The following is a 13,103-nucleotide window of genomic DNA, read 5'->3' as shown; positions in this document are numbered from 1 at the left end:
GATTCCTCTCTTTTTTTGAACCAGACAGCTAAGGTGGTTCATTGACTGTGCTCCACAGGTCAGCCCAGAACTTGCTTTCTGGAGAACTGGTGGACTTGAGAACTGGTCCCAGCATGTATGTGAGGATTCCTTTGGACCAGGAATCACCAGCTGGGGGTACCCACATGGACAGCTGTCTGCCACCCCCTACCAGGTCTTGCCAGCCTTGGCAGGAAAGCCTGCCATGAAATGCCACAATTTCCAGCCAGCATCATACCCAAAATGCCATCACAACTAGTCAGGGCAAGTCAGAGCCACCCTAAGTCTGCTTGATGGTGTGTTTGCTGAGTCCCTCCACATGCAGAGGCACAAGAAAGCAGAGGGGTGGCTCAAAGCATCCCTGCAGTGGGCTAACTCTGGGCCATGGCACTATGATGTGCACATACATGTGTGTGTGAGCACGTGTACCAATGTGAAATATGGTTGATATATGTGAATGAATTCAGAGCCAACATTACAGCTTCGGGGGAGCCAATCCAACATTGTTACTCATCTAATTCCAAAGAGCAGTTATTCCTTTTAGTCAAAGTTTTATTTTTATTTCAAATGTGATGTGGTTACAAACTCATTCCCTCGTATAATTTTGCTTTCCAAGTTAATTACAAGATGTTCTAATTAATTATATTTAATGATTAACGTACAAACTCACAAGGAATGAACATAACTTAGAGAACATTTGCTCTCAAAAGATATGTCTAGACTAGTTTGGTTTATCAGGAAAAGGTTGAAAAAATTAAAATGAGAGAGAGTCAGGGAGAGAGAGCAAAAATACACTGTGTAAGAAAAAATAACAATAAAAAAAGAAACCAAATTATGTCCAAACAAGAGAATATTTTTCTTTGGAGTTCAAACGCCACCTTTAACCATCTCCCCACCCAGGATCTGATTACTTTTAATGGGACTCTGCTTGTGATTTAAGTTGTTGTTCATTTGTACAGTAATTAAGTTGAGTTGAGTTGGTGTCTATTACATCATGGTTTATATTATGAATTCACACTGCAATTATGTGCGTGTGTGCAAGGGTAAGTGAGCAGAAAAAGGACCTTCTAGTTAAGATCACAACCGATAACTCCAACAGGCTGGGTTTAGCTAAGCTCTGCCGGTCTCTTCTTCTCCAGCCTCAACCATGTCACCTCCAGACACCCAAATGACACACACAGGAGTGGGGACTTTGCCTGCAGCCATCCTAATATCACATACTCCAGAGTGAAATGCCCATGAGGAAGCAGGATCCTGGGAAGAGGCTGTGAGGCTGATCCTTCACCCCTCGAGCTGGATGACTGCTGACACCTGGGCACTCATCACTGAGCAGCCACGTGCTCAGCCTAGCAGGACCATGATTTTAGACAGGGTCTCCATTGCCACAGAGATCAAGGATTATAACATGATGTATCCATCCAGCGATAAGGAATACACATACATATCTATTACACAAGCCTCTCTTTGCAATGCACACACACATCATATGTGCATGTATAATAGACACCTAATTTCTAATGCAAGAAACTTAGACTTTATATAGGCAGAAATTTGAGTGGAGTAAGTCTAAATATGTTCTGAAGTCAGAATTTAAAAGCTGTTTGGTTTTTTTTTTCTCTGCTATTTTGTCCAATTCAGCAAATTTCCAACGGGCTGAGAAACTCTCCTAAACGTTAATGCCAAGATGATTGCAGCAAAGATTTTTAAGCAGCATGTTCAGACCCCTCCAGTTTGAAGTATGTGGATGCTCTGTTGGGTTTAGTGCTTGTGGTGTCATGTTGCTTGGTGAGCTGGCTGGGGACAAGGACATCCCTCTATGAGCTGCTGCACAAACACAGGCTCCATTGTTTACTTGGATGGCTGAGTGCTTATGGCAAGGGATACAGATATGCCACCTTTCATTTGTGCTGTGAAAACTGGCCAGCATCATCTAACCAGGTTTATTCTCACCAGCACCAGTGCTGAAGTCTCATTACCACCTTCCACCCAATATTGCACTGGAGTAGAATGAAGAGAGAGAAAAATCTTGTTTCACCAAGTTATGACAGAGATATCAAACACTTCTGACAAGAATCTGAAGGAAAACACCAGAACACATTGTTCCTGCTAAAACATTCACTTCCATTCCAGTATTAAATAACCCTGACTTGCTACTGTAGTTGTCCACCTTCATGACTTTTATATTGTTGAGAAATCTGGGAAGTGGCCACAAGTAGATTATGATTGTACAAGTAAATAAAAGCAGCAGAAAAGGGCAATGAGGAATCTTGTCCCTTTTGGGTCTGCTGGAAATGAAGCTGTGCACAGCAGGAGGGAACGAGTTAATATTTGGATAAACCAAGCACTGCTTTTATCCCCCTTTCTTTTTAAGCACTGGGAACTCAGCTATCTCCCAAGTCCCTGTTTAGCATCTCAGGCTACATTCTTGAAAGCATTTCACTTCATCTATTCTAGTAAATAAGACATGCATGGGGCTGTTCTTTGGCCCAGAGGCCAATTGGCACAGACCAATTTGCGTCCGTGCTGATAAGCGTCTTTCCTTCCAAAACTGGGGGGCTGCATCTGAACCGCCTGTGGTGATGCTCCTTGGCCCAGGCTGTTCCTGGACCATGCCCAGGCATTGTCTGGGAGAATGCTAGTTGGAACAGGACAAAACCATCACCAGGGACCATGCTAAGGGTTGGATAGTTTGAGAGATCATGCGCCAGTACCTGGGCTTGAGCCCTGGCCTTGTTTAGTTTATCAACACAGCCATAGCTTTAGGTGCTTAAGTGTAATTATATAGGGACCTAATTCCCATGGATCTCCCTGCAGAATCCACCAAAAACAGGCTTCATAGCAGTCTGCATATGGCTTTGGAGCCTGCCTAAACTAACCAATAGAGAACGCCAAGGGGAAAAGAGAAAAAATGAAATTATTTAAATCCTGCCTCCTTGTACTATGTAGTTACCCTATTCTGTGCAGCAAGAGGATATATCTCTTTCCAGAGGACTCATGACCCTGAGCCCTCTCCTGGAGTTGAGCAAAGATTTTCTCTGAGAAACCCAAGGAAGGGACACGCGTTTTCCTCTTCCCAAACTCTTTTATCCCTCTTCTGAAGGACCTCACAGCAGATGAGTAAGTACTTGGTGAGCTCACTCCTTCTTCTGAAAGGACTTGAACTGTCTTTCCAGAAGACTGCATGAAAGAAACATGGAAGGAGGAATTTATGGGATGCTGAAGGAAGAGGAGGACAAATAGTGTTGAGAGGCACTAGTCAGAAGGGGTTGTTATTGACATGTAAGTTTTTATTATTAAAAAACTGGGAGCAGGAGGGAGAAAAAATAAAAAGAAATAAAGATTGGAAGACAATCTAAAATACTGTAGTAAAACAAAACTTTGCTTTACTGCTAATCCCACTGAAGTCTCTAGCCTGGTGTTGTCTCTGCAGAACATATTCTGTGAGCAACTTGGGAAGTAATTTGAGTGTCTCTGAAGTCTTTCATTGGCTCATCCAGTATTAAATCATCTGGCAATGAAGAAAAGAGTTTAAAGTTAACTTCCACACAGAACAAATTCGTCTGGAAAACTCTTGTCATTCAGCCCAGTTTACCCAAAGTCTGGTAGCATTGATTAGGCTGGGGCTGGGTTTGAATTTTTTAATATGTGTTTTCATTTCTTCAATTTTAAAAAATGCAATTAAAAAGAGTGCTGCAAACTTCTTTGGACTTACCCACTTAATGGAAAACTTAGAAGGCAAATGTTTGAGTTGGGGAAGAGAAAGCTGGTGTTAGGCTTGTGACATGCTTGTCTGTCACCCCTGGACAATGAAATTGCAATTGCAGCTTCTCTGGAATACTGGGGATTGAAAGCCTTGTGTAAGTGACACTGAAGACCCAGGGAGGCAAGATTCATCCCTTCTTGCTACCTCCTCCAAGGGCTTTGCAACTAGACTAAAGCTGATGCTAAAAGCAACTCGGTACCCCCACTCAGGGGTGGTCTGAAAGGACCCCTCTCCCTCCAATTCCTCGCACAGGGATTTTACATCCATACTAGTCTTTTCTTCTCTACTTTCCAGATGCCAGGGAGGCAATGAAGCCTTTGATGTTCCCAGAAGCTCTGCTTCAGTGTGCTTCCCTGCACACACCCACCAGTGTTCAGCCAACCCAAGGAGCTCTTCATCTGAAGGCAGCTTGTCACGTCCTCCCAAAGTGCCAGTGCCATGTCTCCACGTGCTCCTATCTGGTCCCATAGGTGGCTTGACACCCACCACTTGCTCCAAGCTGCCTCTATCCAATTTAACCCGGGTTACCTCAGCTTTTTTTCCCTTGTTTCCAACCCAATTCTCCATTCTCAGTAGCTACACTGACAGTCCTGCTCACGTCTTCCTACCCGCAGGCTTGGGAAGCTGAAACACCCCGTCAAAGTAACACACCTAGTTAACTGTGTAATGCTGTACCTATGGGGCAATTCCATCCCGGCACCTGTGGGGATCCTGATTACACCCTAAAACATGATATTTCAATTCCATTATCTGATCGGGCATTAGCAACGAGCACCACTAATGAGTATATTAGTCAGTTCCTTTATTAAACTAGCGGCAGCATTTGATGCAATGACCTCTTGATGTAGCTCTTTGATGCCATGTGATTTGATTTTTATTTCTCCTTTTTTTTTTTTCCTTTTAATTGAGAAAGATACAGCAAAGCAAATAGAAAAACTGTGAGGAGCAGAATTAGCACATTGGCAGTGCAGGCAAATACACGTTCAGCAAGGAGGATAAATTTTACAGGAGCTGCAGAAAAGGCAAGTGGCGAGCTCTAGCCAGCTAACATTTGAATACAACCATTCATTATTCCTGTGCCATTATTATTATGAATTTGTTGTTGTTATTCTACTACACAGCCAGTCCTGAGGACTGGTTTTGCCATCTTTAACCTGGCGATCTTTCACCCTTAGCAATTGTTGTTTGACCGTGTTACCACAGGGCTCGTTGAGCAAGAGGCTGCGCAAGCCCAGAACAAAAAGGGGATGCCATCCCCGGGGCATTTCCAGTGTAAGTGACAGATGAGTGACAACAGGCATGTACAGATGGACAGAGGAGTGTGAGGAAACAGGGACACGTGTGGCTGATCCAGCGGTGAAGGTTTAGAGCACGTCTTTGGGGTCAGCCAGCTACCAACTCCATCAAGGAAACATTGAATTCAGGTACTTAGATTCCAATGTCCTGGCAAAACTCCAGCCTGGGGAATAAGACAGAATATCCTACCGAAACTCCCATAATAGTTTTCACTAGACAAATCATCACACTTTTCCTTCCAAGATGCTCTGATACTGCAGTCACAGCCCCGGATGACTCCTGCAACCTTTTCCAACCATGACTGCATTTGCACAGATTTCACCTCAGGTCCAGTTCTAACCTGATGGTTAATCATAAGAGTGTTCAGGGATCCTTTGGATAATTACTGGAGTTATTAAGCTATCCCAAACTGAAGCATTAGGTGCTTTGCACCCAGGCAAATGGCTTCCATGGACTTACATAAGAAGCATTTGCAATGGCCATAGATCATTTGTGGCGGTGCTCTGGCATGTGAAACACCATCATATGATCCACCTGGCTTTGGGACTTTGAGGTTGGCTCACTCAGGAAGTAAGGTGCTAAGTACACAGGAGATTTTAACAGAATTATTTCTTCAGTCATTTTTCTTCAGGAATCCAAGAAGCAGCAAAACAAGCTGAGTAAATGAGGACAGAAAAAATGTCTCTATCGGTATGGTAGGTGTTGGAAGACACAACCTGCCCACTTGCTGCATGATCTTGTATCCAACAGGTTAAAATACTACTGCCACTGTGCCAAGTATGTAGTTTAAACCTAAGAGTCATATGCCACCAAGCTGTTGTTTTCTCTCCCATCACTAGTAAAGTTGCTCCCTGTTGCCCTGGAGGATGGTGCCTGCACTGGCCCTCCTTACAGTCATCAGAAGTGGGTTTCTGCTGGGTCCAAGGGGCTGATTCAGATTTCTTTTCAAGGGAAAGAGCCCCTGTGCCAAGGTTCAGGATCAAAACACTGTCCAGATATACTGCCAATTCTCAGACAAGTGCATCAATGGTTCCATGAATTCCCTTGACCACAACTGGCAGGTGAACCCTTCACCACCCACCTTCACAATAGTTGAAAACTAGGCATTTTTGGGGAATACCTACAGTAGGCCAAACTGAAGTTGGGGGCCCTCCTCCCAGTACACTGGTCCAGCCAAACATGCCCCTGTTAGGTTTTCTAAGCAGACCCTCTGCTGCAAATCCCCCAGTCGCAGGTCTATGCATCCCTGGCAGGCCCTCAAGGCAAACCCCAGCACACCCAGGTCTGTAATGGGCCTGCCTTCATCTGACTGCCCAGTTAACATCCTCCTGCTGCCTCCTTAATTATAATCCCTTTATTTTATCTAACCCCAATTGTAGCAGTTGGTGAGTCACTGGGCTCCATAACAAGACGATCAGGACACATTTCATATTACACTGCAGTTTTCATTCCAGGGCGTGGGCTGAAGGCGTTGTTTATTTATTTTAATTTGGTTCGGTTTGGGGTTTTCTCACAGGTGATGGAGTACAGAGATTTAAGCAGGGGGTAGAAGGGTGGAAGGGGTAAAAAACAAAAACAACCTCAATCCATCTGGATCAATTAAATCTTGTTGAAAAGTTTTCAACCCCAGGGTTGCCTGAGGTAGGTCTAATAGTCACACTCTTTGGCATTTAATGAAAATGCTAATGATTTCTCCTTTGGAATATATTTTCACTTCTAGTTTGAACAAGATGCATCTCTCCTCCAATCAATTCCACAAGCTCTTTATTTTTTTCCTTCCCATTTATGCGCGTGCCCCTTCAGGGCAAATTAAGAAATTATTGCCTCTATCCAAAAAGTAGCTGAAATGTGCAGCCTTATGTTTCACGTCACAGGGGTGGGGAGGAAAAAAAAATCTTTGCATGGGAGAAACAGTCCCATTTGAGTTACAGAGGAAAAAATGGCATCAAACCTTTCTCATCCTGGTTCGCCAGAGAAAGCTGCAGGGCCAGGTCTCAACCCGTGAAAATAAACCACTGATCCAACAGAGCTGCCTTTAGATTGAAGACCTCACCTCCAGCGTTCAATTGTCTTGTTAGCAGTTCATTGTAGCAAGAATAAGAGTGAGCAAATAAAGAGAGAGAGAGATGTGTAAATATAGGACGGGACTTTTCTCCCCTAATTTCTAAGGGATCATAATAGAGATGAGTGCTTCAGGTCATCCATAGGCTCTGGAAAGAGAGAGATTCACCCCAACCCAAATTAGACACTGAAATTTTTGATGGCTGAAATACGATGGCTGAAACAAAGGCATCAAGTGGAAGAATTGCCACAAGTCAAACACAGTTAGAATTTGCAAAGGAAATTCAAACAAATCACTAAAGTTTCTAGTAAAGGATGGGAATACTGAACAGGGGCTTACAGGCATAAAGGCTAATGGGAAAGAGGGAATGGGAGTATGAAATGCCTTCTCGAAAGTGCCATCAGCTCAAGGGAAAGCAAAACAGTCTCCCTGCAAAGGTCTGAGAAAAGGCACAAAGAACCATTAGTTTTGCCTATACTAGCATATTAAACAAGGCCAGGGCATGTGATTGCCCTGCTCTTAGCTATGTCCCTAGCAAGTTTTGTCCTGTGGCATCTGGCATGCCAAGGCATGGTTTAGAAGACATCATGTGCATCATTCCCAGCACACAGTGCCCATGGGACCACTCTTTCTTGGTGGGAAGTTGGATTTTAGAGTTTAAGTGCACCGCTTCAAGCCTTGCCCTGTCATGATCTTTGGGATCAGAGAATGAGCCCCGGACTATTTTATTTACTTATCTAAACATGGACACAAAGTCTGGCTGTGAATAATTTTTAAAGGTCTATCAAGTCCTAGGTTGAAGCAGTTGGACCAGAAAATGTGGGCTGGCATCAGCAATAAGTCAGACTATGGAACAACTTCAGTAGAAAAGAATAATTAAAGACATGGATGTAAATGAAAATTACAAAAAAACACAACGTGTTCTCTGACAAAGATAGATTGTTCTGAACTGACCTGATAGTTTGCTTTGATAAGATCACTGATTTTCTAATGAAAGGAAAGGCAGTAAATCTAATCTCTCTGGACAGAAAAGCATTTGATAAGGTACCTCATGGGAAATTATTAAGCAGTAGAGTATGGAAATCAGGAGAGGAATTTTAGGGTGGAAAAGGGAGTCACTACATAGGAAATTACAACAAATGGTGTTGGGAGAGGAAGGAAGTTTTGACTGCACTTCTTCGGAAATCAGTTTGGGGACAGATTTTATTTGGTATTTTGTCTCAAAAAGTGGGACCATGTTACTAAAAATTGCCACTAACAGATACTAAGAAGGCACTGCTATCAGTGCCAGAGATCATAAAGTTATTTCATAAGATAGACTGTACTTTCTTGAGAACTGTCTAGGGCAGCTTGTGAAATTCCTGCTATAATCAGGTAAAGATGTAAGTTGATGCATCAATGTCTGAGGTGTCTTTTTAGTCACTTTTAGAAGGATATGAAACTTATTTTCTTTCCTGTATCTGTAGAGGAACCATGCACAATTAGGGTAGACAACAACTCTAAAAATATTTGAGACAGATATTGGATGGTTGCATTAATAGATTAGGTGCTAATGAGAGGTTTTGAAGCCATTTAATTTAAAAAGTTCTGAAAAGTGGATCATAGAATCATAGAATCTTTTAGGTTGGAAAAGACCCTTAAGATCATTGAGTCCAACCATTAACCCAGCACTGCCAAAGCCAGCACTAAATCATATCCCCAAGTGCCACATTTACATATTTTTTAAATCCCTCCAGGAATGGTGATTCCACCACTTCCCTGGACAGCCTGTTCAAGTGCTGGAGACACTGGTGAAGACATTTTTCATAATACCCAAACTAAATCTCCACTGGTAAACTTGAAACTATTTCCTCTTGTTCTCTCTCTTGTTATTTAGGAGAAGAAACCAACCCTCACCTGATACAACCTCCTTTCAGGTAGCTGTAGAGAGCAATAAGGTCCCCCCAGTCCTATGTTTTTCCAGGCATTTTCCCCCATCTCCCTCAACTGCTCTTCATACGGCTTTTTTTCTAGACCCTTCACCAGCTTCTTTTCCCTTCTCTGGACACACTCCAGTACCTCAGTATCTTTCTTTATGGAGTTATAGAACAGTTTGAGTTGAAAGGAACCTTTAAAGTTCATCTAATTTAGGGGCTCAAAACTGAACACAGGATTCAAGGTACAGCCTCATTAGTGCTGAGTACAGGGGGACAATCACTGCTGTGGTCCTGCTGGTCACACTGCTTCTGACACAAGCCAGGATGCTGTTGGCCTTTTTGGTCACCTGGGCACACTCCTGATTCGTCTGGCTGTTGACTAACACCTTCAGGTCTTTTTCCACCAGGCATCACTTTCCAGACACTCTTCCCTCAGTCTGTAGTGCTGCAGGGGGTTGTTGTGACCCAAGGGTAGGACCCAGCACTTTGCCTTATTGAACCTCATCCAATGGCCTGGGACCATCCATCCAGCCTTTCCAGATCCCTCTGCAGAGCCTTCCTGCCCTCCAATGAATCAACATTCCCACCCAACTTAGTGTCATCTGCAAACTGACTGAGGATGTACTCAATCCCCTTGTCCGGATGATTGATAAAGTATTAAACAGAATTGGATCAACCATTACAAGAGAATATGTGACCTGGCTGCCAAAAATGTGTTTCATGACGCATTTACCATAAAGATAGGGGAATTTCTCTCTTGATCTGCACAAAACATGGAGGACCACCTCCAAAGCAACAGAACAGATCCCAGTTGCCTGTGTTTAGGAGAGATGAACTCAGAATACAAAACTAAAGTACTGAGATGGTCAGGAAATGGTGAACCCACAACATAGGAAAAGAAGATACATCTTGGCTTGTTTAGATGAACAAAGAGAACACTGAGACAACAGTGCTGTTTTATATATAAATACATCAGGAGAGTAAATAGGGAGAAAAAAATATCTATTTAAACTAAAAGGTATCATGGGCACAGCAAATGGCATAAACTGAAACTAAATAAACACAGGCTGGTGGAAGAAAAACTTCCTGAACAGCTTCCACTTGGCATAATGAGAGCAAAAACATACCAACAAGAAACTTCCTTCCCCATGAACCATTTCCAACCTATGGAAGATTTTAAAAGAGACATGAGATACGATTTAGAGACTCAAGAGGTGCCCCCAGTTTTATGGGTCTATATGAGAGAAAGAACAAGTAAACTTCTTGAAGAAAGAAAAACCGGTCTAGTATGCTATACCAAAAACTGTCTGATTGGCCTTTTAGCAGCTGGTACTTCCTTTTTCTCACTGGGCTGCTGGTGTTTCACTTGTAACAATACACTAATTGAATAGCACATTGACAGATTTGCATGCCACAGTCCTCCTGCTTCTGATTTCTTTGTTGCATTTGTGTACATCCAAGCCCAGAGAAAAGAAAAGGGAAAAAAAACATCAACAACTAGCAGAAGAAACAAAACAAACACACATGCACACAGCATTCCCAAACTGGTCTTGAGAGCAAACAATACTAGGAAGGGATAAGCACCACTCTCAGGGCTCTCAGATGATGGGGTCAGCGATGCAGGCACAAGCAAAGGGGATTTCGAGAAACAAATAATACCTGTGCCTGAAATGGGAGCTTTGCTGTAAAGAGAAAAGAAACATATGCTTTTCGGCTGGAGTGGATTTCTTATGTTGCTCAGAAGTGAGTGGCTCATCCTCAGTGTAAAGGACTGGTGTTGTATTAACCGTTCTGTATCAGTTTCCCTTTCGAGTCCCCTGCCTGAGCCACTGGGTTATTTCATTTCTGACAGACAGCACAAACAGGAGCCTGGGGTAACTCAAGTCCCTGATGGTGCTGAGCAGACATCCGTCTGTGCTTCCTGGGATGCATATATATGCACCCTGTCAGGGCTGGATGTGGCTGAGCAGCAATGGTCAGGAGCTGAGGAAGGTGGTGACAGTGAACTGACAAATGCAAAGCCCTATTTTTCACAGGATACCACATTAGCTGGAGATTCTTGATAGGATGTCCTGCTTCTTCTTCTCTGTGAGCTGACCTCATCCAAAAGGGAACCACAGTGTCTCAGCATTCTTCACACTTTTCTCACTGAGAACAAGTCCCCTGGGAACAATGAACTTAAAGAAGCTCTGGGAGAGCCCTGATTGTCAAAGCACAGGCAAAATGTGTGCTCTGCAAGTAGTTTAACAAATGTTGGGTCCATCATCATTCTCCCTGTTCTCATGTGGTCTTGTTTATGCTTAAGCCAGCACTCTGAAACAGGCACTGCCAGGTTCTGCATCATGACGGCAACAGAGCTGGCTCCTTTATTATGTATCCATTCCTAACTGAAAATAAGGCATTTGCCTCTGGGGAAGAAGGAGGTGAGCTACCGTCTGAGCTTTTCTCTGTACCACCCTCTGCCTCACATGGTTTCAGAGCCAACATACACAAAGTTTCCTTTGCCTTCAACCTACGTACCTGAACACGGTCCCACTCCCAACTATTCCCTCCCTGCAGTTGTTTGCCCACTTCTTGGAATTATATTTCAGCTGTTTATGGCCTGGATCCAGTGGGGAAAAAAAAAAGATCTCCCAACACCAATGCTGTTATTTAACATAGACCTAGATTCCCTCAAGGATTTACTTCCTTGATAGACCAAGGCTCACAGGTTAAATTTAGGAGATTTTCCTGAAACTGGAGCTGGGAATTATCCCCAAACCCTACATTTAAGCAGAATAACGTCAGGGGAATCTGGACCTGCTTTGATCTTTATAGCATCAGCCCCTCTCTCGCCAAGCTCAATGCAAAGCAGATTGGGACTTGCCATCTTGGCCCAAATGAGCATCAAGATAGATGCTGAAGACTTCTTTGTTCCTTGAATGTCAACTGTAAGTGTGAGTCATTGTGGCTTCAGGAAGGAGGGAACCTCTCAGACACGGTCTTTCTGAGGGAGAGATGGGAATTGATAGCTGATGCAGAAGATCCAGTTTTAAAGATATGAAGCTAGATTCTCAAGAGCACTTGTCTCCCATTGATTCCTAAATGCCTTATAACATCCAGTCATAATGAACTGAATCTGAAAATAATTAATTTTGAGGGAATCTGAGTGCTTTGTTCCACCTTATTGCAGTGCTTAATAAAACTAAATATCCACATTTTGCCTAGATAACAGCTTAAAGCTCATTTGTACTCTTTTTCTTCTGAGGAGTGGTCCCTTTCTCCACAACCAGATCCACTTTCTCGGACTGCAGGTGTGATCATTCACCTCTCAGCACAGCTCCATGTCTTTTTCTCATTAAGTGAATTCAATTGGATTTCTTACACGAGGGTGGAGTAACTTAACAATGAACAACTTGGCAAAATGGGGCTTTATGTAATTACTTGAGGATTTGGCCCAACGTACTGGTACAACATGAGATGTATCTCACGATCTTTCACTTGCGTAACCCTCTTCCTCTTGTTGTTTATTGTCATCCCTTGCTGGGTTAGTTCCTTGGGGCAGAGACCTTTTATTTAATTAGTCTGGAAAGGGCCTGGCACACCTACAGAGCCATATTAATAATGAGAAACAGTACTAACCTACCCACAAGAAGATGTGAGCTTCCTTGCAAGATATGTGACAGGGTACGACCACAGTGATCAGTCATGTTCTGACCCAATAGGGCTCACCTTGGTTTGTCTTGGGTGGGAAACTTATCACTGATATGTCCCCAGGCCTTTTCTCCTCTTATGTTCGGAGAAATGTCATTATGACAGATCACCTGCTGATTAGATTTACCTCAAATAATAAGCTAATAAGTGTTTCTTACACCTTCTGGAACTCCCTTTCCAAGCATTAGAAGAGGGAAAAAATAGTAAGTGGACAGCAGGCTCACAGAGCTTGTCTGCAAGTGATTTTTATCTGCTGGTTGACTTCTAATAGGGTAGTACTAAGGTTGCAGCAGGAGCTCCCTTATTAGTGAGAAAAAGAGAGAGAGAGAAAGAAAGAGAGGAAAAAGGAAAGAAA

The sequence above is a fragment of the Manacus vitellinus genome, unplaced genomic scaffold (genome assembly GCF_001715985.3).
Source record: "Manacus vitellinus isolate BGI_N305 unplaced genomic scaffold, ASM171598v3 scaffold_65_pilon, whole genome shotgun sequence".
Lineage (NCBI taxonomy): Eukaryota > Metazoa > Chordata > Aves > Passeriformes > Pipridae > Manacus > Manacus vitellinus.
The sequence above is the reverse complement of the archived record's forward strand: the minus strand, read 5'-3'. Positions refer to the sequence as shown.